General features: G+C 32.3%; 1 protein-coding gene and 1 long non-coding RNA gene across 17 annotated transcripts in view; one reads left to right on the top strand and one right to left on the bottom strand.

Annotated features, from left to right (window-relative positions):
* Window positions 1–23,369, bottom strand: part of NAALADL2 (N-acetylated alpha-linked acidic dipeptidase like 2) — a 1,364,432-nt gene that overhangs the window by 524,129 nt on the left and 816,934 nt on the right. The gene's annotated exons all lie outside the window — the stretch shown is intronic.
* LOC129532255 (uncharacterized) lies at window positions 13,360–20,417 on the top strand. Its single transcript, XR_008677912.1, has 3 exons — window positions 13,360–13,394; window positions 14,112–14,173; window positions 20,357–20,417. It is a non-coding gene; the product is annotated as an uncharacterized lncRNA (long non-coding RNA).

Genomic DNA, 23,369 nt, shown 5'->3' with positions numbered 1-23,369 from the left:
TCCATTTCCAGGGCATTCCACTTCCATTTACTTATAACTGTGTTTCTTCTTCAAACTACACTAATATTGTTGGGAAATATCAAAGACACGAGTTTTTTGATAATGGGACCGGTGAAGTTTTGAGGGTGCAAGGATAAATTTAAATTATTTTTTTTCCTGTTTATAAAAAGCAAATAGAACATTTTTGTCCTCCCTTCTTTCTTTAATGGGTTTCCTTGAGACATAGTGAATCTGAGGCCTTCCTTGAGGAAGATTAGAACGTTTGGTATAGAGATAAATCTCTCTAGTGATAAAGCTCATGTCCAGATTTTATGATGTAGAACTATTTTCTATGTGGTGGCCAAATAACCACTGGATATATACAAAACACACTTCTGGAATTAGTTCAGGGGTCTCTCACAAGCCGCACAGGAACCTGATATCAGGTGCAGACCCTCATCCCTTGAGCACATAAGAAAAGCTACTGTTATTTCTGCTTTGTTGTATGGAATGTGAGGCTTTACCATAACTTTGTGTTGAATTCATGCTACCTTAACTGCAAATAATGATGTTAATGTGTACAGAATGATAAATTATTTTTTTCTTTTCATAACATTGCTACAAAGGGCTCTTTATGTTGGTAGGATTGTTTAGTTTCCCCAACAGAAGGAAGAAAACTGCCATAAAATGAGTGCCAAATGCATGTCAGACCTGCCTAATAGAACAAAAACATTTTGTAAAGAACATTGAAAAAACTGTTAATTTCACAAATTCTATTATTTTAGGTAGTCTAAAGGGTAACAGCAAATACAATGGGATCCTGCAGGTAGAAAATGCAAACTGCAGTCAATCACATTTGATTTGAGATCCATGCTTCTTTGTGCTTCCTGCCTACCTGGTCACTCGGTAAACGGAAGAAGAGGGAAAGAGGTGACCGTGCAGTCTTTAGTATATTGTAAACTTAATCTTAAAATATTAATGCACATAGATATTGAGTAGATCTGAATACTTAGAAGAGTGTTATCAAGTTTTAGAAACAATTTGAGACCATTTCCCTTAGATAATTATCAATGCTGGAACAAACATTGTGTCTATAATACTATATGGTCCTGATTTTTTCAAAGTTAAAAGTCTTGTTACTGATCATTGTCATTGCTGTTAATAATACTTCCAACAAGGAGCATTTCTGCTCGTGAACAAATCCCAAATAATTTGAGGATTTAAAAAAAAAAAAGAAGACAGAAAGGTAGTTACCAAAACAGATGTAGTATCTGTATACTTCATTCTTGAAAGCAGATAAAAATAAAATAAAAATTAAAAGTTGACTCGTAAAACCCAAGGACATGGAGACAGAAGCTTAAAGGAAACAAGATTGCAGAACTGCATAATGATCCCTGCCCCTCCAACTACTGAAAGTTCTCCTTCATTAAGTGCTGCTGAGTTGTTGAATAAATGTAGTAAACATTACTCAAACTTTCCTCATAAAAACTGTTCATGCATCTGGTGATCCTTAAGGTAGCTAGGCCTTCCAGTAGAGTTTGGTGGGGGTTGGAGGGCAGGCGACAGGTAGATAAGTGAGAATTTGAAGAAGTTCTTTCATTTTTTTCAAAGTTAGTTTATTTTTATTCAGATGATATTCTTTTTACTCCCTCCCTCTTCCTCTTTCTCCTTAAGGCATTTAAGGAAATTTAAAGCCTGTTACTGCGGTTTTAAAATTGTAAAAGCAGCTGATGTCACAGGATTTTCCAGTGATACAAAACACCTATATAGCTGTAATCTGTTAAGTGTTCTTTAAAGCAGACAAAGAATTGAAAATTTTCTCTGACCACCTTTATCAAGTAACAGAACAGTAAAGGATAATTTTCTAGTAACCCCACTCATGCTATAATCATCACATATTGATTTGGGTTAATTGTAGATACATAAGTCAGGTTTTAGGGCTTTCTAATTAGTGAAGTATAGAGAAAACTATTGCAGTCTTTTCATTTATTTATTCATTTGTAAAACGTTAAATTTTTACTATCTGGTAGTATTTATTATATTATAAAATAATTCAATCATAAAATATTTTAAGGAGAATTTTAGGTAACTAATCATTCCTTAATTTTGGTGAAGTATAAAACATGATCCCTATATTAATTCATCATGTAGAGATGCAAATAATATGTGTGAAATAATAACAAAACATGAGAACAGTTGAATTTTAAATAAAAGATCCAAGTCAGCTTAAATAGGGAAGTCTTAAGAAGCGAATCTTAAAATAACTCATAAAGTATTTTGTTAAGTGACAGAGAAGAAGTTGAGCATTCCAGATGGGAAATGAAATAGAAAATATTTGGGAAACAAGAGTAGAAAAATATTCTTTGTATAAACAAAATTGAAATATTCATAAGATACTTGTATAAACAATATTGAAATATTCACAAGTATAAATGAAGGCTTCTTGAAGGAATCTGAAAACTCAAATTCTAGAAAAAAATTTAATCGCACACATTATGTAATGTATTTATGTGAAGTCTGATAATGTTGGAGGCTTCTAAAGCATATAAGTGTTCAACTTGAAAATAACTCACTGGTACAGATACACAAAAGAGTTTGAGCATGTATATATACTGTCTTACTGAAAATCAGTTTTAATATTTTTTAAAATGTGAGGTTTATCAAATTGATCAATAAATTTAGATAAAGTGATAAACATAAAAATATACACATTGCAAAGGTGTTTTAGCCTATTATCTAAACGAATGATATGAAAAAGTGAGAGAGTTAATGGCTTACTTTAGGAATCTTATACGTGGAAAATATTACTATAAGAGGCAATTAAGTCTTAACTTGCAATAAAAAGTTTTAAGAATTTTCTAAGGAAAGTAACACAAAAATATATACCATGTAAAATTATTTAAAATTGGTTTATAAAGCCAGGATTATGGATGGAAGATAGTCTTAGAAAAGAAGTTCTAAAAAATAACTAAATGTATTGAGTTAATTTAACTAAGTGACAATTACCAATCCATTTATATATATATATATTTAAAGTTTTAATTATTTTAGTATTATATAAATTCAAAAGAAAAACAAAACTGAGATTCACTGCATCTCAAATGTTAATGTACACATCAATGACCTGGGGAACTTATTAAAATGCAGATTCTAATGGAAGAGGGTTGGTGTGGGCCCGGAGCTCCCAGAGCTAATGGAGAGACATTTTTCTTCATCAATGTAAAAAAAACAGATTAAAATTGCTTATTTTCATTTAAACTTATACGCTGATGTAGCATCAGGATAAAAAGATTAAAAATGGTCAAACAAGTCAACAAAAATGATTCAAAACCCCCTCTTTGGCGGGAACAGACATCTATTCATTGTTTCAGCCAACATTTATGAAGGGCCTCCTGTGTACTTTGCTAAGCTTTGATTATACACTGTGTGTTCATGTGGCAGAATGTGTTTAAGCCTATCAGGAACAGGAAAGAAAAATTTGAGTCTCTTAAACGCAGGTTATTTTTCCATCTCATAGGAAGATTCCAAAGCAAGTGATCATAATTATTCAGTGGTAACAATATGTACTTCAAGCAGCATCTCCAATAGCTTTTGCTGAGACGCAACAACCTGCCTAATCTTATTCTCTCATTATGTCCTAGCAGGGTGCAATAGGATTTCTTCCAAACACAGTTTACTATGAATGTATAATGTAGTTGAGGAGGCTAATCACAAACTAACAACATTAAACCTTTTTATGAGTATATTAATTTCTTGATAAAATCTTTAATGGTTTTATGGATTTTGGTAAGGGAAGGAGGGGCAGTAAACTGCCTTCTCCTTGGTCTTTTCAAAATAGACTTTTTGTTTTAAAAAAACTAGGAAACATTTAAATCAAAGGTGTAAATGGAGGAAATGATTACATTGAGAAAAAAGAAATCGATATAAAATTGAAGAACTAGAAAGAATAGAAACTTGGATAGCTAGTGGAATGGCAAGAAGAAACAGAAATTCCTTATCTTTTCAGTTCCAGGAAGATCAGATGCCTACCAAGAAATAAACAGATGAACGTGGGTGCTGTTTCCCAGGATCATCTCTAAATCCAAGGGTATATTTAAAACTGTTTTTTTTTTAAAGTGGAGTGAAAGGAAAAGACAACTTTCCAGTTTATTTATTCCATCAAGAAAGAAAAGAGAAAATCCTATCCACACAATTTCTTAACATAAATTTGCATGGCATTTTTGCTTCTAAAATTCTAGGGAAGTGCTTATCTATTCAGTGAATAATTCTCATAGCCATATATTTTTCTTCAGTGCAGCCTGCAGTTTACATCTTTATTAATAATACACACACACACATACACACACACACACACACACACACACTAATATGCAGAGGATCTTATTCAGCGATTGCTGTAAAATTCAGAACCAATTTTTAAAAATCATGCTGGCCTTCCTGACATTATCACTCTAGATCATTCTTCCTGCTTCAAATTTCAGGAAGAAATAAAATAGTATGTAATATCTACTGCCATAAAAACAGCCCAGATGGTTTGAACTAGGAATTAAAGTATGTGGTTTTAAAGAGACATAATATATGATTTTATGCCTAGAATAAAATTCAAGCTACAGATTTACTATGTGTTTTAGACCAAATGGAGATTTTTTTTAAAAAAAAAACCTCTTATGTTTTTAATTAAAGGTATATTTTCAACCAAAAGCATCAGCACTCTACATGTGAATCCAAAATGAAAACTGTCATTAAAATCCACATTAAGGTGGTTTATCTTTCAGGCAGAATCACGAGCAGTAAATCCTTTCAGATGGTAGGACAGGTTTTCTTTTCCTAGAGCCGTTGCTAGAATATTTTAGTAATTTCAATAAGTACCTTGGCAACGATAAGGATAAATTTCTTCAGTCAGTCCAGATTAAATACCCACTTGCCCTGGGGTCCTATATAAAATGAATCCAAGTTTGAGAGTCCCTTTTGCATCTGACTTGTCACTGTCAGGCGCATTACTTGTAGGGAGTAAGTCTGGTGATCCATCTATTTCTTTGAACAAAATACAGCTCTAATTGCTCTGGTAGATTTGCACATGCTTGAAAATAAACTCTTCTGAAATGAAGGATACACAAAGTGAACTTTTGCAAGAGAAAAAACCGTATACTCACTTCATCTAGAACGTAGACCTATTACACCAAATAGCACAACAAAAATACAATCTTACTGTTAGGGAAGTTGCATTGTAAGACGATAGTCCTACAGACAAATATTTCATAAGTTTCCCTGGATACATAGATGGAATCACTACAACTTGGAATAAGAAAAAGCATGCATTTTCAAGTCCTGGATTCCAACTCTCTAAGTTCTGCCACTTATTAAACAGTGCGTTTGCAATATAATTAACCACTGAGGCCCTCCCTCAGTTTATCGACCTGCACAGTGAGCATAATGCTACCTACCTTAAAAATAGGTTTGTGGAAAGGAATGCATTTAAATCATATCACGTAAGTATGCCAACTGGTAGAGTCCAAAGTCACTTTCTCACCAGAAAAGAACTTTCTATAAGGAACACTTTAAAAGCCAAAAAGGAGGCCGGGCGCGGTGGCTCACGCCTGTAATCCCAGCACTTTGGGAGGCCGAGGTGGGCGGATCACGAGGTCAGGAGATCGAGACCAAGGTGAAACCCCGTCTCTACTAAAAATACAAAAAAAAGTTAGCCGGGCGTAGTGGCGGGCGCCTGTAGTCCCAGCTACTAGGGAGGCTGAGGCAGGAGAATGGCGTGAACCCGGGAGGCGGAGCTTGCAGTGAGCCGAGATCACGCCACTGCAGTCCAGCCTGGGTGACAGAGCGAGACTCCGTCTCAAAAAAAAAAAAAAAAAAAAAAAAAAAAAAAAAAAAAGCCAAAAAGGAAAAATAAAGGGCTGCAAATCATCCAAAAATTTGACACACCATGGAAAAATTTCTAATTTTAAAATCACTATGGTGAGTGTTTGCCTAATCATACACTGGCTAAGATTCCTCTTGTTCTTTTGAACTTCAAATAACATGGTTAGACGCAGCTACTCAGTTAACAAATAGGAAGCAGTTTTAGAGTGGAAAATAGACGTTAGGTTTGGCATTTCTCTCTGGTATATTAACTAGATGCAACTAGATGCATCCATTGTTATTAACTCATTTAACATATAATTTTTGAGACACTCCTACTATGTATCAAGACTGCATGGTGCTAAGAGCTGAAGATATAATAGTGGAGAACAATGAACAACACCTCTTCCTATATGAATTTATCATGTAGTAGGGAATTCATATACCAAATAATATCACACAAATGCATTATTATTATTATTATTATTATTATTATTACTTTTGAGACGGAGTCTCGCTTTGTCGCCCAGGCTGCAGTGCAGTGGCGCGATCTCGGCTCACTGCAAGCTCCGCCTCCCAGGTTCACGCCATTCTCCTGCCTCAGCCTCCCAAGTAGCTGAGACTACACAAATGCATTAAATTATAAACTGAGATATTTATTAACGAAAAGGGGACTATGCAGCATTCATTCAGGAGGCTTGAAATACTCTGTGGGATCAGGGAAGCATTGTCTAAGAAAGTAACAGTAAGTGATCTGTAGTTAGCACAGAATTTCAGTAGTAAAAGAAGAGAAGAAAGATCCATGTAAACTAGAATGATAAATGTCCTGAGATAGGAGGGTAAATGGTATATTTTAGAAGCTAAGAAGTGAAGTTATACAAGATGAATTATGCAATCTCAGATTATTTAAGGATTCATAAGTAATTCTAAGCATTTTGGTCTTTATGATCAGTAAAGACCAAATGGTCTACTGATGAAAAAAATCCATTGAAGAGTTTTAAGTACGAGTTGACACAATAAGGTTTATGTTAAGAAAAGATAAATTTGGTTGTTGGATGAAGGTTATACTGGAAAATAAAAGACTACTAGATGAAGACACTGGTATCTCTGGATGTTTGGCCATTGGACTACATTAATAGATTGGTCACAGTCCTTCACTGTCCTGTATTGGTTTTTAGATCCACAGCATTACCGTTACCTTGCAGCTTTCAGGAAGACAAAAATGAATAAATTAGGAACTAAGTATTGATGATAATCTCATGATACAGTTTATTGCTCGTTATCAGATACATTAGTCAAAACATGAGCACTTGTTGACACAACAGAGCTAAAATCTTAACAAACAAAAATTTTAGTATGTGGTACCCGTATATGGGTAGTAGAGATATGTTGGCACTGTAGAAGTTTTTCTAGTATCATAAGATAGCCAGAGTGCAATGGGGCTAGAAATAAAATGTGAAAATCAAAGGCCAATTCCAATTTTATTTAAACATGTATTTGTCTATTAAAGACATACAAAAAGTAAACCCTGACAATTTAATAAATATATTAAAATATATTGGAGTCAACATTTCTATACTCTTGGCCTCTGAGTGAGCATATTGTAAGTTTTATTTTGTTCAATTATCAGTGTTTTTTTGCTAGGAGTTGCCATAAGGATGTTGACAACATCTCTTGACAGGAATTAAGTCCAGCTGTTAATAGTTAGCATATTTTTGTGCCTCTGGAATTGAGAATGGGATTAGGTGGTAAGGTGAAGTGAGTTGGTGAACAATGGGATTAGTCGAATTAGTTTCATTGCACTATTAATATTGAAAAATGAAAGAAATGGATCTCATCTTAAAGAAAATTTAAAAAATAAATAAGAATGTATGTATTTACCGTTCTATTTCTATGTACTACAATTATAAAGGTAGTAGTATAATTACAATTATTTGAAAGGTTTTCACATCTGCTTAGTGATTTCCACATGACTTGTGAAAATTACTTTCTTGCCATAAGCTGCTGAAAGCTATGGGGTTAGAAATACATTTGCAGGCTGGGTGTGGTGGCTCACGCCTGTAATCCCAGCACTTTGGGAGGCTGAGGTGGGCAGATCATAAGGTCAGGAGATCGAGACCATCCTGGTTAATATGGTGAAACCCAGTCTCTAGTAAAAATACAAAAAACTAGCCAGGCGTGGTGGCACATGCCTGTAGTCCCAGCTACTTGGGAGGCTGAGGCAGGCAAGAGAATCGTTTGAACCTGGGAGGTGGAGGTTGCAGTGAGCTGAGATCACACTGCTGCACTCCAGTCTAGCAACAGAGCGAGGCTTCGTCTCAAAAAAAAAAAAAAAAAAAAAATTTGCAAAGCGACAAAAGCCTTTTTAGAGCAAGAATTATTTTTTAATTGTACCACAAAGAGAAATGGCGACCTTCGGAGTTGAATAAACTCGGAAATGGATTGATTAATTCTGTTTAAATAATAGATGAAAAGTAGTTTATCATAATTTTTTTTTTTACTTCATGATGTTCTTATGTATACTTAGCTTATAGAAAAATTTTTAATAAATGTTAATATTTTCATTAGGGTATAATTTTTATTAAAAATAAGGCCATTTTTTCATGTGGCTATAGTTTTGTAGAAATTCATTGTTTATGACTGAAGAAAAAACATTAAAATGATTTATATGATGAAAGTGCCATGGTGGTGTAACTTCTGGTGGTTAATAAGGTTACGGTCATGAATTTTAGAAAAGGAAATAGTTTTAGGAGTTTTCTTACTATCATTATTATAAAGCTTAAACTTATTATAATTATTATATTAATAATAATAAAATGGGTACTAATTTTTTGTTGGATGCCTGAGTATACATAGTACTTAGAGTTTTCATGCATTACCCTATTTGTTCTTTGCATTTTAGGGTTAGAAAATATCAACGTTTTATATTGGTTAAATTCTGAGCTCTTACTAATATGCATAAAGACACCATATGGCCAAGAGGTACATATAAGGCAAGTGTCCTCAAGACACTTGACTTCCATCTGGCTAAAATTTGTCATAATACAGTCATTTTGTTACAAGGAGACAGTTTACTGCCATCTGCCCGTAAATGGTTGTTAAAAATACACAAATTTCTGATGTCTATGTTGTGAATGTTGCCCCATAAGATACAAACTGCATGGCCTGCCCAACTACATAAAATGGTCCAGATGTGTATAAATGAAAAGGCCATGTGAGATTTTAGTTTTCTGAAAATATGTAAGAAAAAAAAGTCTTGATTAATTTTTAAGAATCTTAAGATCATCCTAAAAACATTAAGAAATTCACTTATTCTATATGAATATATATTCTTTATCAAGCTATTAGGATGGACATTCTTAGAAATTGTCTGGGTTTACTTTTTGTATGTCTTTAATGGACAAATATCTATTTAAATAAAATTGGAATTGGCCTTTGATTTTCACATTTTATTTCTACCCCCCATTGTACTCTGGCTATCTTATGATACTAGAAAAACTTCTACAGTGCCAACATATCTTTACTACCACCAAAATGCAGAGCTAACTTTAGTCAGTAAAAAGTACCTGAGCACTGAAGAACAATTCAGATAATAAGGTGAAATAATGAGTCAGAAATAGCTGGTGTTTCACATTATACCTCTTACAATTCATGAGTGTTTACTTTGTAGTATTTGTCTTCCTGACAAGTTTTTTTCTCAATTAAGGGAATAACGCCTTTTTGTGAAATCTCTTCAAGAGAAGGAAAAGAATAACTATGTCAATAAAATGAAAATATAACTCTAAATATGTAAAAAATATGGGCCCAGTTCACCTACCCTTGCTTGAGACAAAGGGCTTCTGTTATCTTGAAGAGGTAGCTCACCTTCAATTCACTTACTGAACACTTTGTGGAAAATATTATTATATTAATTTTACAAAGGAATAAATGAACTTGTAGGTGAAGTAATTTTCTTAAGGTCATAGGTTGAGCAATGATTAAAGACCCAAAATGACTGACTCCAGAGCCCAAGCCATTGAGCACTAGGTTCCCTTTTCTCACTGGTTAATTCTGATAGGCTGAGCATTCTGAAAGGAAGAAGCAAACTGGGGCATGTTAAAACAAAATAAAGAAGTGCACATAGCTCACTAATGTTTTGAAATTTGACTATTTAGCTGCTGAATAGTTGACTGACATTAAAGTTTGAAATGTAGAAGACTGTCTATGTAATATATATTTATTTTACTGTCAGGTAGTTTTTTGTTGTAATGTGATATGGTTTGTTCAAATCTCACCTTGAATTGTAATAATCCCCACGTGTCGTGGGAGGAAGCCCTTGGGAGGTAATTGTATCATGGACGTGGGGTTTTCCTGTGCTGTTCTCATGATAATGTAAGTCTCATGAGATCTGACTGTTTTATAAAAGGGCAGTTCCCCTGCACACACCTTCTTGCCTGCTGCCACAAAGATGTGTCTTGCTTCCCCTTCGCCATCTGCCTTCATTGTGAGGCCTCCCCAGCCACGTGGAACAATGAGTCAATTAAACCCCTTTTATAAATAAATTACCCAGCCTATTCTTTATTAGCAGTATGAGAACAGATTAATACAAAATTACATGCTATTATTCATATTTTGTGAAACATTTCTACTTAACTGCATTAATCAAAAAACAGTTTACTTAAAACATTGAAAAAAACAAAGAATTGTCTCTTATTTAAGAAACTTAACGATTTTAATTTGTTAAAAAATTTAAAAACTCTAACAGCAATGCATGTTCTTTTGTAAATTACTTTGAATAAACCAAAATGCAAAAAGGAGAAAATAATAAAAACCACCTATTTATCCATAATAGATGTATATCCAAAACAAAATGTGGTTAAAATATAATTTAACACACACACACACACACACACACGCACACACATACACATGCACACACATATTCTTTATGAAATACTCCTACATTAGGGTTAAAAGATAATAAATTGTCATTTTTTTCTATTTCCTTAAACAACAATTTGATTTTTGCAAGTTTTACCTTTTTATTATCTTAAAATCGAAGAATTAAAGTATTTAAGTATTTAATTTCTAGTATTAAATTTAAGAACGTATAATACATAAACTTTGTTGGTAATCTTTACTAAATGAATGAAGAATGGAAGATACTAACATGGAAGGTAACCTAGAGTAGCAATTGAAAAATCCTTGGTATTGGTTCGGAATAAGATATTTTCATTATAATAGAACGCTTTAAAATGAAATACTTATAGAAAGATAAATTACCTTGGTTACTTGCAAATATGCTACCAAATTAATATCTGGTGAATAAGGAAGGTCAGTTTGTCATGTCTATAGGCATATGTGTGGAGATAAATTGTAAGAGAACATAAATACACAAATAACTGCAGCATTCTATCAAACACTTATATTGCAACCTACAATAAGCATTCATGTTCATATATATTCATAAACCTACAGGCAAATTATAAATAATGTTGCTTCCATGAAACCTAATGTTTTGCAATTAGAAATGAAACATATATTAAAATAATTAAATAGGACTCTAAAATTACATAACCTTGATTTTAAATGGACTAAATATTTAGTACATCAATGAAAAATACTCGATTAAATATAAATCGGATTTTGTTCCTTTTATCTTGATTTGTAGTTTATCTGCATGTTATTATTGCCATTAATATGTTATTGCTATATTGCCATAATTATATTTATTTTTGCTACAACTATTTTAATCTTTGATTTTCCCTTCTATTAGAAAAGGTTATACTTAAAAGTAAAATATCAGGTTCCTTACCTTAAGTCAGACAAATAACCCAAGATAACAGATTAAATAACCTACAGCTTCAGGTTTTTGTAGACCCAGAATTATCTCATTTGATATGAGAAATGGGAAGTAATTATATGATTTTCAAATCTTTTCAAATATATTGTCTACATTAAAAAATAATAATTTTAACTATTTTGTGGGATAGAGAGGGCTGTACCTGGGGTGACATATTATAGCATAAGTGAGCCTCTCAAACCTCAATATTTATCTGATGTCAAATGTAGCCGGTTCAATGCATCATACATTTGTGTGATTGAATAAATTGCTTAAAGCAAATTTCACATTAAGATGATAAACATGGCTATTAACAGAAATCAGGGTCTATGGTAATCAGATCCACTAAACCAATTAATCTTAACTCTGTCACAAAGATTCCTTGAGACCTACACAGTCCTCATTTTTAAAATAAAGAATAATACTTACTTCACATAATTTTCTTGGGAGTTTAATATGATAAACTCATTTTCTTAACAAAATACCAACAAAATTTTCTTTGTTTCTTTTAAATAAAGATGCTTGTTAGAAAGATGCATTTCTGGAGCAGATTTTTTTTAAAGTATAGAATTTGCCATAAGTTAAATGAAAATGTCTAACATCTTCTCTCTTACTGGAATGAATTGAATTAGTCCATCGATGTCTAAAAATGACAAATTCCTTAGTCTCTTAGGTCACAAAACCATCACTAATATGTGGTAACGTTCTGGGCTTCTTACTTTTTGTTTGGAAGTTTTCTTCTTACCAGGGGCTAACGTGATCTAAAGAGAAGGGTGGATGGCTAGTATGCAACATATACTAAATATACCTAATTGATTTTAAAAGGAATCAGGAAATATTATATAATTCATTAGATATTCTAGAATTTCTAAAAACAGACAGGGGCAGCCATCTTTGGAAGTTTTTCCAGTATTTAATCAGTCTCATTTTATAAGATTATTTATGGGTAATCTTAATATACTTTGCACAATTTAAGTGGCGGCTTTTTAATTTAATTTAATTTATTTTGAGATGAAGTCTCACTCTGTTACCCAGGCAGGAGTGCAGTGGCAAGACCTAGGCTCACTGCAACCTCTGCCTCCCCCCGAGTTCAAATGATTGTCCTGTCTCAGCCTCCTGAGTAGCTGGGATTACAGGCGTGCGCCACCACACCCGGCGAATTTTTGTATTTTTAGTAGAAATGGGGTTTCACCATCTTGGCCAGGCTGGTCTCGAGCTCCTGACCTCAGGTGATCCGCCCACCTCGGCCTGCCAAAGTGCTGGGATTACAGATGTGAGCCACCACACCCGGCCTAAGTGCCTATTTTATAGCTTTAACTTTTGCAAAGATTGGAAATGGTCTTAATTTTATAACCCACAAATACTCTTTCATGTGCGTGAAGACTGTGCTTAACTTTCTTCTCAGGCTTTTTTTGTAACAGATTTAAAAACTCCAATTAAATAATTCACGTTTTCCTAATCCATCCATTGTTTTTAAATCTATTTCTACATTTATTCTATCATTTTAAAATAGAGCAAACCAAACCAAACTTGATAATCTACCAATAAACAATGCTTGGGAAAAAATTATTTTTCCACTTTTGTATATCTTTTTCTTTCTGTAAGATTAACTCAGTAACTTTTGTTTTGTTTTTTGATATCCTTATGATTCTCACAGACTTTTCTGCTCTATTGCCAAACTACTCATATCCCCGTTACTGTGAAACTTGGTGAAATTCCTCACGGATTTTGAGACATCAAAGCAGTAAGTAAATGTGCATGCCTATTCATTAAGAACTCCTTTATACATATATGAATTTTTAAAATGTGTTTTAATAAAAATAAATACAGAATGAAAAACTAACCCTTAATCCCAAACATATTTCTTATAGGCCTATTTAGTGCAATAAAATAATCCTGTCATTTTCAATTCATTTACTCACAAATTATTTCTTTTTGTGAGGATTTTGTTGACAGCACAGTAAAATCAGTACTATACTGGAAGAGGTTTACAGAGGCCCAGCAGGCACTTTTCACTTTTTCCATTAAACATTCCATATGCATCCATCAAGTCATTACAGTATTCCACATATCTGTCAACCTTTGCCAGACTATCACACACAAGCACGCACCCTAAGACGATTCTTATGAAATATTCATAAACATTTTCAAGTTACAAATTCTTCTCATTCAAGATAAGATTTAATGGCAACATTTTCCCGGAGAAGTTAATGAGAACTCTTTGCTCGTAATAAATGAGCTCCGATATACAATTGCCCTATGGTTTCACCAGCACTCTGGTTGGGAACAAATTCAACAGCAATTCACATTCAGCATTCTTTTGTTTAGGTGCCTGAGGCTATGTCTCCCTGGCTGTCAGTAATCTGATAAAAATATAAAAAATCAGTCAGTTTGGATGAAGAGTGATTTAACCGTAATGACCATATCCAACCTACTAGTTGATTTTTACCGTACTCTGCAGGGAGAATATCAAGTGATATTTTTCACCCCTTAAGTCAAGTTGGGCTTTGGACAGCTAAATTGGTGAGTCTGAATCCTCTGATTAGTATGCTTGATTGACTAAGGGCAGAAGTGGACTGAAACACTCTCCACATAAATGAGAAATCTTGTCCAAATTGAAAGCATGTATTGTAACCACTCAATCAGCTCCCATGGGGGAAGCAAATAAGCTAAATTAATGCTAAAATGGTTAGAGGCATTTTCAGGCAGTTGTTGGGAATCCTGGCTGCTTTTTCCCCCACATTTATTTATTTTGAAAATTTTTATTTTAAGGATTTTAATAGAAATGAAAAATATAGTATGATAAATTCTCACATATTTATTACCTGACTTCACCAGTTATTAATTTTCTTACATTTCCTTTATCTTTCTCTGTGTATTTCTCTCATCCTGAACCATGTGAAAGTAATCTGAAAACATATTTGTTTGGTAGTAAAGAACCATGATTGAAGGCACAATGGTGCTAATACTGAGAGAAGCTATCTTAAATATTTATTCATAAACACAAATAAATTAACAAGCTGCGAGGATCATAAAGAGCCCTAGGTTTGGAATAACAGCACTAGCTCTCTGAAAAATAAATGTACAACATTGGATAAGACATTCAAACTCTCTGAGAAGCAGTTACTTACCATACAGCAGTGACCATCCTACGTACACAAGAATTTTTATGAGGATAAGGAGTGTTTACCTGAGAGTATGTATCTGAAAGTAAACTAGCATTATACAGACAAAGTCGTGGCTCCGCATAGGTCATTTTGGTCAAGGAATGATCCCGTACACAACAGCGGTCACGTAAGATCATAACGAAGCTGAAATTTTCCTATCAGCAAGTGACATCAGAGTGTCCTAACGTTGTAGTGCAACATATTACTTACATGTTTGTGGTGATGCTGCTGTCAACAAACCTACTGCCCTGCCAATTGTATAAAAGTATAGCACATGCAATTATGTACGCACTTGATAATAATCAACTATATTAGTGGTTTGTGTATTTACTATACTATATATATTGTTGCTATTTTAGAGTGTACCTCTCCTACTTATATATAAAATAAATTTTGGTCAGGTGCTGTGGCTCACACCTGTAATCTCAGCATTTTGGGAGGCTGAGGGGAATGGATCACTTGAGGCTAGGAGTTCAAGACCAGCCCGGTCAACATGGTGAAATCCCATCTCTACTGAAAATACAAATATTAGTCAGGCATGGTGGCACACATCTGTAATCCTAGCTACTTGGGAGGCTGAGGCAAGAGGATCGCTTGAACCTGGGAGACAGAGGTTGTAGTGAGCTGAGATCATGCCACTGCATTTCAGCCTGGGTGACAGAGGGAGACTGTCTCAAAAAAAAAATAAATTAAAATAGTTAACTGTAAAACAACCTCAAATCAGATCTTTCAGGAGGCATTTCAGAAGAAGGTATTGTTATCATAGGAGATGAGAGCTCCATGCATGTTACTGTCCCTGAAAAACTTCCAGTGGGACAAGACATGGAGGTGGAAGACAGTGATACTGATCCAGACCCTGTGTAGGCCTTGGCTAATGTGTGTGTGTTTCTTAGTTTTTAACCAAAAAGTTTAAAAAATAAAACAATAAATAAAATTTTAAAAATAGAAAAGGACTTCTATAGAACAAGGGTATAAACAAAAATATTTTTGTCAGGTGTGCAATGCGTTTTAAGCTAAGTGTTAATTACAAGAGTTGAAAAGTTTAAAAAAGTAAAAAGTTCATAAAGTAAAAAAGCTATAGTAACATAAGATTAATTTATTATTAAAAAGAAAAATATTTGTAAACAAATATACTGTAGTCTAACTGTAAAGTGTTTATAAAGTCTACAGTAGTGTTTAATAAGGTCCTAGGCCTTCACATTCACCCACCACTCACTCACTGACACCTAGAGCAACTTCCAGTCCTGCAAGCTCTACTGACGATAAGTGCCCTATACAGGTATACCAGTTTTTGTCTTTTATATCATATTTTTACTGTACTTTTTCTATGTTTAGAGATGTTTAGATACACAAATACTTACTACTACATTATAATTGCCTGCAGTATTCAGTATGGCAATATCTGTATTCTGGGAGCAATAGGCTATACCTTATAGACTAGATACGCAGTAGGCTACACCATCTAGATTTGTGTAAGTACACTCCATGATACCAGCACAACACCAACAACAACAACGACATCATCTAATGAGGCATTTCTGAGAATGTATCCCCTTTATTAAGTGATGCATGCCTGTATTATTCAAGTAACTATGTTTTAAAACATCTTCGGTGAAAGTAGGAACTGTTCCTTACCATGGTTACAAAACAATAACAATATAATAAATGTTTATTGAGCATTTACTAAAGGCTAGGTGATATGAAGACAACACTATCATTATCCTGGTTTTACAAGGACAAAATGAAGTCTTAGAATGTTTAAAAAGTTTGACCACTGACTTACAGCAATTAAATAGTAGAGCTGGGACTCAAATCCCATATAATTGTTCAGATTCTCTACTCATGGGATGTGAGGTTGGAAATTCATTTTAAGTATAAACAAATGTGGACATGGAGACCTCTCGTGTACACGATGCAAATGTACACATGAAGATCACTCATGTCAGAACTGTAAAGAATGTCTCTAGGTACCTCTTTTTGCCCCCACTCCCATCACCCCAGATATTATATTCTCACCCATTTTCCAATGTGAAAGATACTAAATTGGTATTATCCTGATATAAACTGTCTTTTTAAAAAGAAAAACTTTAGACAAAATAAATTTAACAGAGTTTATTTGAGCATAAAAGGATTTATGAGTCAGGCATTACTCAAAACTGAAGAAGGTTTGGGGAGCTCTGAGTTAGCAATGTGAACAGAGGGTTTTTATAAAGCTGAATGCAGAGTTAAAAAAATAAATTACTTAATTGGCTACAACTAAGCATTTGCCTTATTAGGGTGTGCTCCTTATTTTTAAACTGGATTGGAGCTACATGTTTTATAATCAATTAGAGCAGACAATTTATAAAGCCACTCAAAACAAAGGAAAAATCCTACATATTTAGTGATTCATAATAAGATTTTCTTAAAACCACAAGGAAAATACTTTTATATATGTTTTGCCTATAACCTTCTGTAGAAGTCACAGAAAACTTCTCAGTAAGGAAAGATTTGAAATAGCTACAACAATGCTTTCCTGCCTGTTATATTAATAGTATAATTGGAAGAAGGGCCAATTGAATTTTAATTGGTCAAATAGTACACTTTTTTTTTTACTAGTTTTACTCTAAAGCTAAGAAAGCTTTGAACTTTTAAAATTTATAAAACCAATCATAAAGTTTGATAATAGCCAAAATATAAGACAAAGCAAAGTATCAAAATTGTCCTTTTTAACAGAACAGGAATACAATATTGGATTATATCACAGGTGTTTTAATATCCATAATACCTTCACCAGGTTGTACTATTATTTAATTATAGATATGCTATTATTATTATAAACAAAGAAGTTATATTAAGACAATCATTAATGTGGGTATTGGAAAAATGTTAGGCAAGCATGGCTTGTTGGAACTATAAGAGTTATTTCTGAATTTCATTCTATGACTCATGTTTATATATGATGAAATTTACCCTACAACTTCCTGAAAATTATCTTTGTATCAGAATTATAAAAGAAGTTTAATAGGAGTATTTTATCTACTTATGAAGCCCAAGCACACTAGCTCTTCACTGAATGGTAGGGAATAGTCATTTTAACAAGCTAACAAAGTAATGAGATTTAGATTGAAACAAAAGGGAAATTAGAACTAAATCTTGAAGAATAAATATAACTTTATCTAAAGGATTTTCTGGTGGTTCTTCCTTAATTATGAATATTAGGCAAAATTTAAGTCTTCTATTTTACTATGTATATTTCTAGATTATATAATCTGACCTTTCCTAATTTTTTAATAAAAAATTGATTTAAAATGTAAAATTATTCCAATATTGATTAAAATTTTGTGTTGTATGTTTAAATTTAAATATTAGATGATTAAAATATTTAAATAATTAAGATGTTAGATGGTTATAATATTCAAGTAACTATGAATATATTAATTTAGGAAAATTCATAAGATATTTAAAATAAATGAGATTACTGGGTGTATTCTAAAATGCAATACGAGAGAAAATATACAAAATAAAATTACATAGACTTAATGAAATTTTGAAATGCAAATCTAGTAAATAAGAAGTAACCTTTTTACCTGCAATATAAAGGCTTTTTTTAACTGCTCAATATTAAAACTACAAAAGCTTTATTCTTAACTATAATATATATGATCTATAAACCTATCCCAATAGTGTTTGCATAAATACAGCAAATACATATTTTCAGTTAAAAAGCAATTTAATGAATATTCATGAGGATAATAAATTAACATATATTAGCAGTTACTTATTAAAATAATATTTAATTGAGTGTATATTGTTTTCAAAGTTCAATTGAAAATATTTTGTTTGTATAGATTTAAGTTTTTATAGCTTATTACAGGCTAATTTGTTATAAAAATAAGACATTGATTTCAAAACCATATACGTTGGGCAGTTATAATTTTAATTACAAAAGTTTTAGGGAGAAGTATTTTTTTTCCAAACAGATATTAAATTTTCAATAATATTTCCTTCCAAAAGTAATTTAATTCTGCCTCCACATATTTTATAGTAACAGATAGTAAAATTCAAACTGCTGCCTAATGCTCCTTAGCAATGTGTTCTTAAGCAAGATAGTAATAGTAATTAAGCAATATTTATCAAGAGACAGTCAGACAAAAAGAGAAAATGAGTGAGAACTTAGGGCCATATATATAGTGACTGATAATTAGACCTCAAGTTAATTCTTTTAAAACTCTATTGGTATAGAATTAAGGGTTTATTTATTTGTTTGTTTCTTAAGCACCATCTTACCTATGAAATATCAATGCAGAAATGAAAGTAACTATGCTAAATCACAAAGTCAGTTTTAGGATATTGTAAACTGAAATACATAAGAAAACAATGAACTAGAATTTCAATGTCATAACCATTCCGGAAATAAATCTAAGCCTTGAAGTCCTGAGTTTCAACGTAAAACAAACAGAGCAGGGGTTCTACCATTTAGCAAATGACAAAACTTACATTTTGAGTCCATAGAATAGTAACCACTAGGAAAATATAATCCAAGGAGGAAATATAGTTCTTGACACAAATCTTTCCATATGATTAAATTAAATGTCAGCTGACTTTTGATGAATGTTTAGTATGTGCCAGGCATTGTGTTGAGTACTTACATGTATTATATTATTTCAATTATTTTTTACAACTTTATGATGTAGGCTATTACACGATATTCACAATTTTGTGATACGGTTTTTGGGAACCATACATGATATTTCAACTTTGGAAAATAAATTAAAATGTGTATTAGAATAAAACTATTCTATAAATGTAATATAGTTCTAATTTTTAAAAATATTGTTTTTCTAATATTATATAATTGCATCATCTTAATAAAAATTATATTCATAAAAATAAACACTGAAGGATGTACAAATCTAAAGCATGTACCATCTTATGACATTATTTATATTTCTCCATAATTTAAAGTCAAGTTATATTTATTTTTAACATTAATTTATTCATTTATTTATATCTCTTTTATTCCACAAAAACAATTTGAAGACTTCAGTTTTTTTTTCTGTTTAACTCAAAGATCAAATTACGCTACAAAGCACCAACACAATCCTTAGTGCTGAATAACACAAAGGTGCAATCTTGAGAGACTAATACTTTGTCTGTAATGGATTTATTAAATAAGTATATTATTATCTTCAGTTTAGGTTTGCATGTTTGAGTGAGCTGTCACACTTCTCCATCATTAAATTCATGCCCTTTCTCTTTAGAACCTCAAACAGATATTAAGGGCTTCATATATAATATTTAATATTTATTAAGAATTTATCATGCATGCATTTTCAGATTTAATCTTCACACAACCTTATGAATTGAGAGTATTTTTGTCATCAATGTAGAGATTTTGAAAACCAAAAAATAAAAAATAAGAAAAAACTTGTGTGACTTTAGTGGGGTTCAGTAATAATTCTATGATCACATAACTATGAACTAGAAGAGCTTGAAATTGAGCTCGTTTCTCCCATTCTTGCATCCTGCAATGCTGTGTTTCACTATTTAAAATGAGTTACAAGTTGAGCAGATAGCAATACAGAAGATTGGAAGGGCTGTGAAGCTATCAACAGGAGGAAAAATGGACATTTTAAACCAGATACAGAGGAAGAGGGAAAAGCTGAAATGTGAAAGAAGAGGTCAGTATTACCACAAAGCACCATAGCAGATATCTATATTGATAAGCCCAAGTAATTGCCCAACAGTTTAGACCAAAATATGTGTAGAGCTTACTGTTTCAAATTTTAGAATACTATATAATATATATAAAAATATTTCTGAAACATGGGTAGTTTTAGGGGGCGAACTGTATAGAAGGGATTAGCTGCTGTTTCTTTCCCTTCCTCCCTTCTTTTCTTCATCTCTCCATCACTGTTTTCTCTCTCTCTTCCTTGCTATCTTACTTTGCTTAATTTATAACATTTAATTAGGAAAAACAAGATGCTCAGCACCTTTATTTAATATTGTTAACTTTGTATACATACATGGGGATTATGAATGCTAACTATATTACAATAAGAAATATGCAAAAATCAACCTTCTGATACATGATGCCATTTGCTATGATGCCGTAATTTTCAAATGGTTCAAAAGTATAATTAAATTATATTTTCATGTAGGCAAAACACATGCACGACTTCTAAATTATGCATTCATTTCTTGACAGACTTTGAAGATTCATAGACACACTTTTATTTGGTTTTAAGCCATGGAAAATACTTTAAAAACAGGAATAGAAGTTGAAACATTCAGTTATTCTTGCTCTAAATTTACTTTTTTAAAGTTTGATTGCTAAATTGCAGAATAATGACACAGTCTTAAGTCTTTATATTATAACCCATGTTTGAAGTTGTATCTCAACAAAAAATACCTTTTGTAGATATAGTAATATTTGGTTTAAATCATTTAAAAATAATTTACTTCCATCATTGGAAAATAGAAAGTAGTCTGATTTGAAAACAGCAGCAGATTTAGCTTTCAAAACATTAAACTATTATTTTCCAATTTTGTATTCTAGTGCTGACCATGTTTTCCATGACAAATGGAGCAGCTCTGGAGTCTTAGAATCATAAAAGATGGAGACATTGTTTTTTTTTTTTTTTTGCAATTACTTCGGAGAATTAGGTAAGAATTGCCTTATTAAATTATTCAGTGAACAAGCATGTTATTTTAAAGTACCAAGATAGTGTTTGCTTTTTATTTTTGTTCATAAAATGTCTTCAAAAGTTGTCTTAATAAAAAAAGAGGCAAGTTTGCCTTCCTATACAGATCATATGTAAAAACATCATTCATGACACTGCATTAAAGATTTGTTTTCATGTAAAATATTCATAGAATGTCACTTAAAGAGATTTCTTCAGTTCATTCATACCAGGGAAAATTATGATGTATCCAAAGCTTCAATAGGAAAGGTGTCTTTCTCTTCTTTCCTATCTTTTTGGCCCCACTGCCTCATTACATTAGGCCATATCAGTGCTCATACATACAGCTCATACACACACACACACACACACACACACACACAACATGAATATTTTATCTGTAAAATATTGATTTCCTTTTTTTGTACCCATTGCATTAGACACCCTATATCTTTAAGGCTAACTAATTAAATGCATCTACAGATTTTATTTTTGGGAAACAAAAAATAGAGTTCCACCAACTTCTACCGCAAGAAAAGTAGAGCAAATGTTGGTTTCTAATAATTAGAATAAATAAAACAATATTCTTTTGACTGCATTTATCATTTGGATTGAACAAATGTTCTTAAGGGAAACAAAAAGGAAACTAGAATAAATGAAACTTTTAGTTCAGCAAATATCACAAGTATGCAAATGCTTCATGTAAAATAAGTTATCAAAATGTAATATTTCTCAGCATTAACTTTAGCTGCCAAAACTAGAGGATTTCTTATTGATCTTCCCATTGTCCATTCATTAACTATTGATTATAAATCACCAACATATACAAATATTTTCTCACTAAACCTCTAAGTCAATATTTTAAATGTAATTATTTTCTGGATTCAGTTGTGTTTGAAATTCAGAGTGTCAAGTCTGCTTTTCTTTAAATAATGCTACTCCTCCCTAATTTGCAAGAAGCAATTTACTTGAAAGTACAAACAAATACCAACTCTCATTTCCTATCTCTCATTTTCCTCCAGGCTCTTTCCAAAGGCTTGTCTGTCTAAGCATGCTTTATGGACTTAAGCAGTGCTGAAGTTATACACTGGCCCAACAAGGGACAACAATATGTAGATGTCAAGTCACATATCTAAAAGCCGTTTGCTTATACTAGTTTCTATTTATATTAAAATATAAATCTTATCTGATGAATACACAAAAATGTTTCATTTGTAGGAAACTACAAAATCATTTGGATGTCTGGCCCTTTAAAATTGTCATTATAAGGATAAAAAGTATATAAGAATAATAAAAAAACTAGCTAATATTGACTAATATCTTAGTATATTACAGGAAGTACTAGGTAGCGATGTATATTACTGCATTTATAAAAAAAGCAATAGAGTTTTTGGATTTTTTGTGTAATTTAATTATGCACAAATGGACAATTAATCAAGATATATATTCACCTGTAATTTTACTGCACACAAAATTGACTTCTACAGGAAAGGGGGTTGATATGTACTATGGATTTAGACAACAGCCCAACCTCCATGTTTCAGAGGGATTTACTTGATTTCTAGTTGTCTTTTAGTACACAGTAACTTTTTGTTATTATTGCTTCTGGTAGAAATGACCCTAAGTAGAAAGTCAAATGCTTTTATTGAATTTTATAAAATTAATTTCCATACTAGAGTGCTATTCTGCAGTTTGGGATTTTGTGAGGGTCTCGGTATCTGTTTTACTATGTGTCAGGTTGTCACTGAGAGAAATGTGAGTACATTGTGACAAATTAATGTTTGTCTAAAAGTTTAAATATTTAAAGCAGTCTCCCAAAAAATAAACTGTTATAAGTACGTAGCTAAAATGAACCTAAAGCCTTTCCTCTAAGGCTTCAGCTTAAGG

Source organism: Gorilla gorilla, chromosome 2 (genome assembly GCF_029281585.2).
Source record: "Gorilla gorilla gorilla isolate KB3781 chromosome 2, NHGRI_mGorGor1-v2.1_pri, whole genome shotgun sequence".
Taxonomy (NCBI): domain Eukaryota; kingdom Metazoa; phylum Chordata; class Mammalia; order Primates; family Hominidae; genus Gorilla; species Gorilla gorilla.
This window is presented reverse-complemented; position numbering and strand designations above follow the sequence as displayed.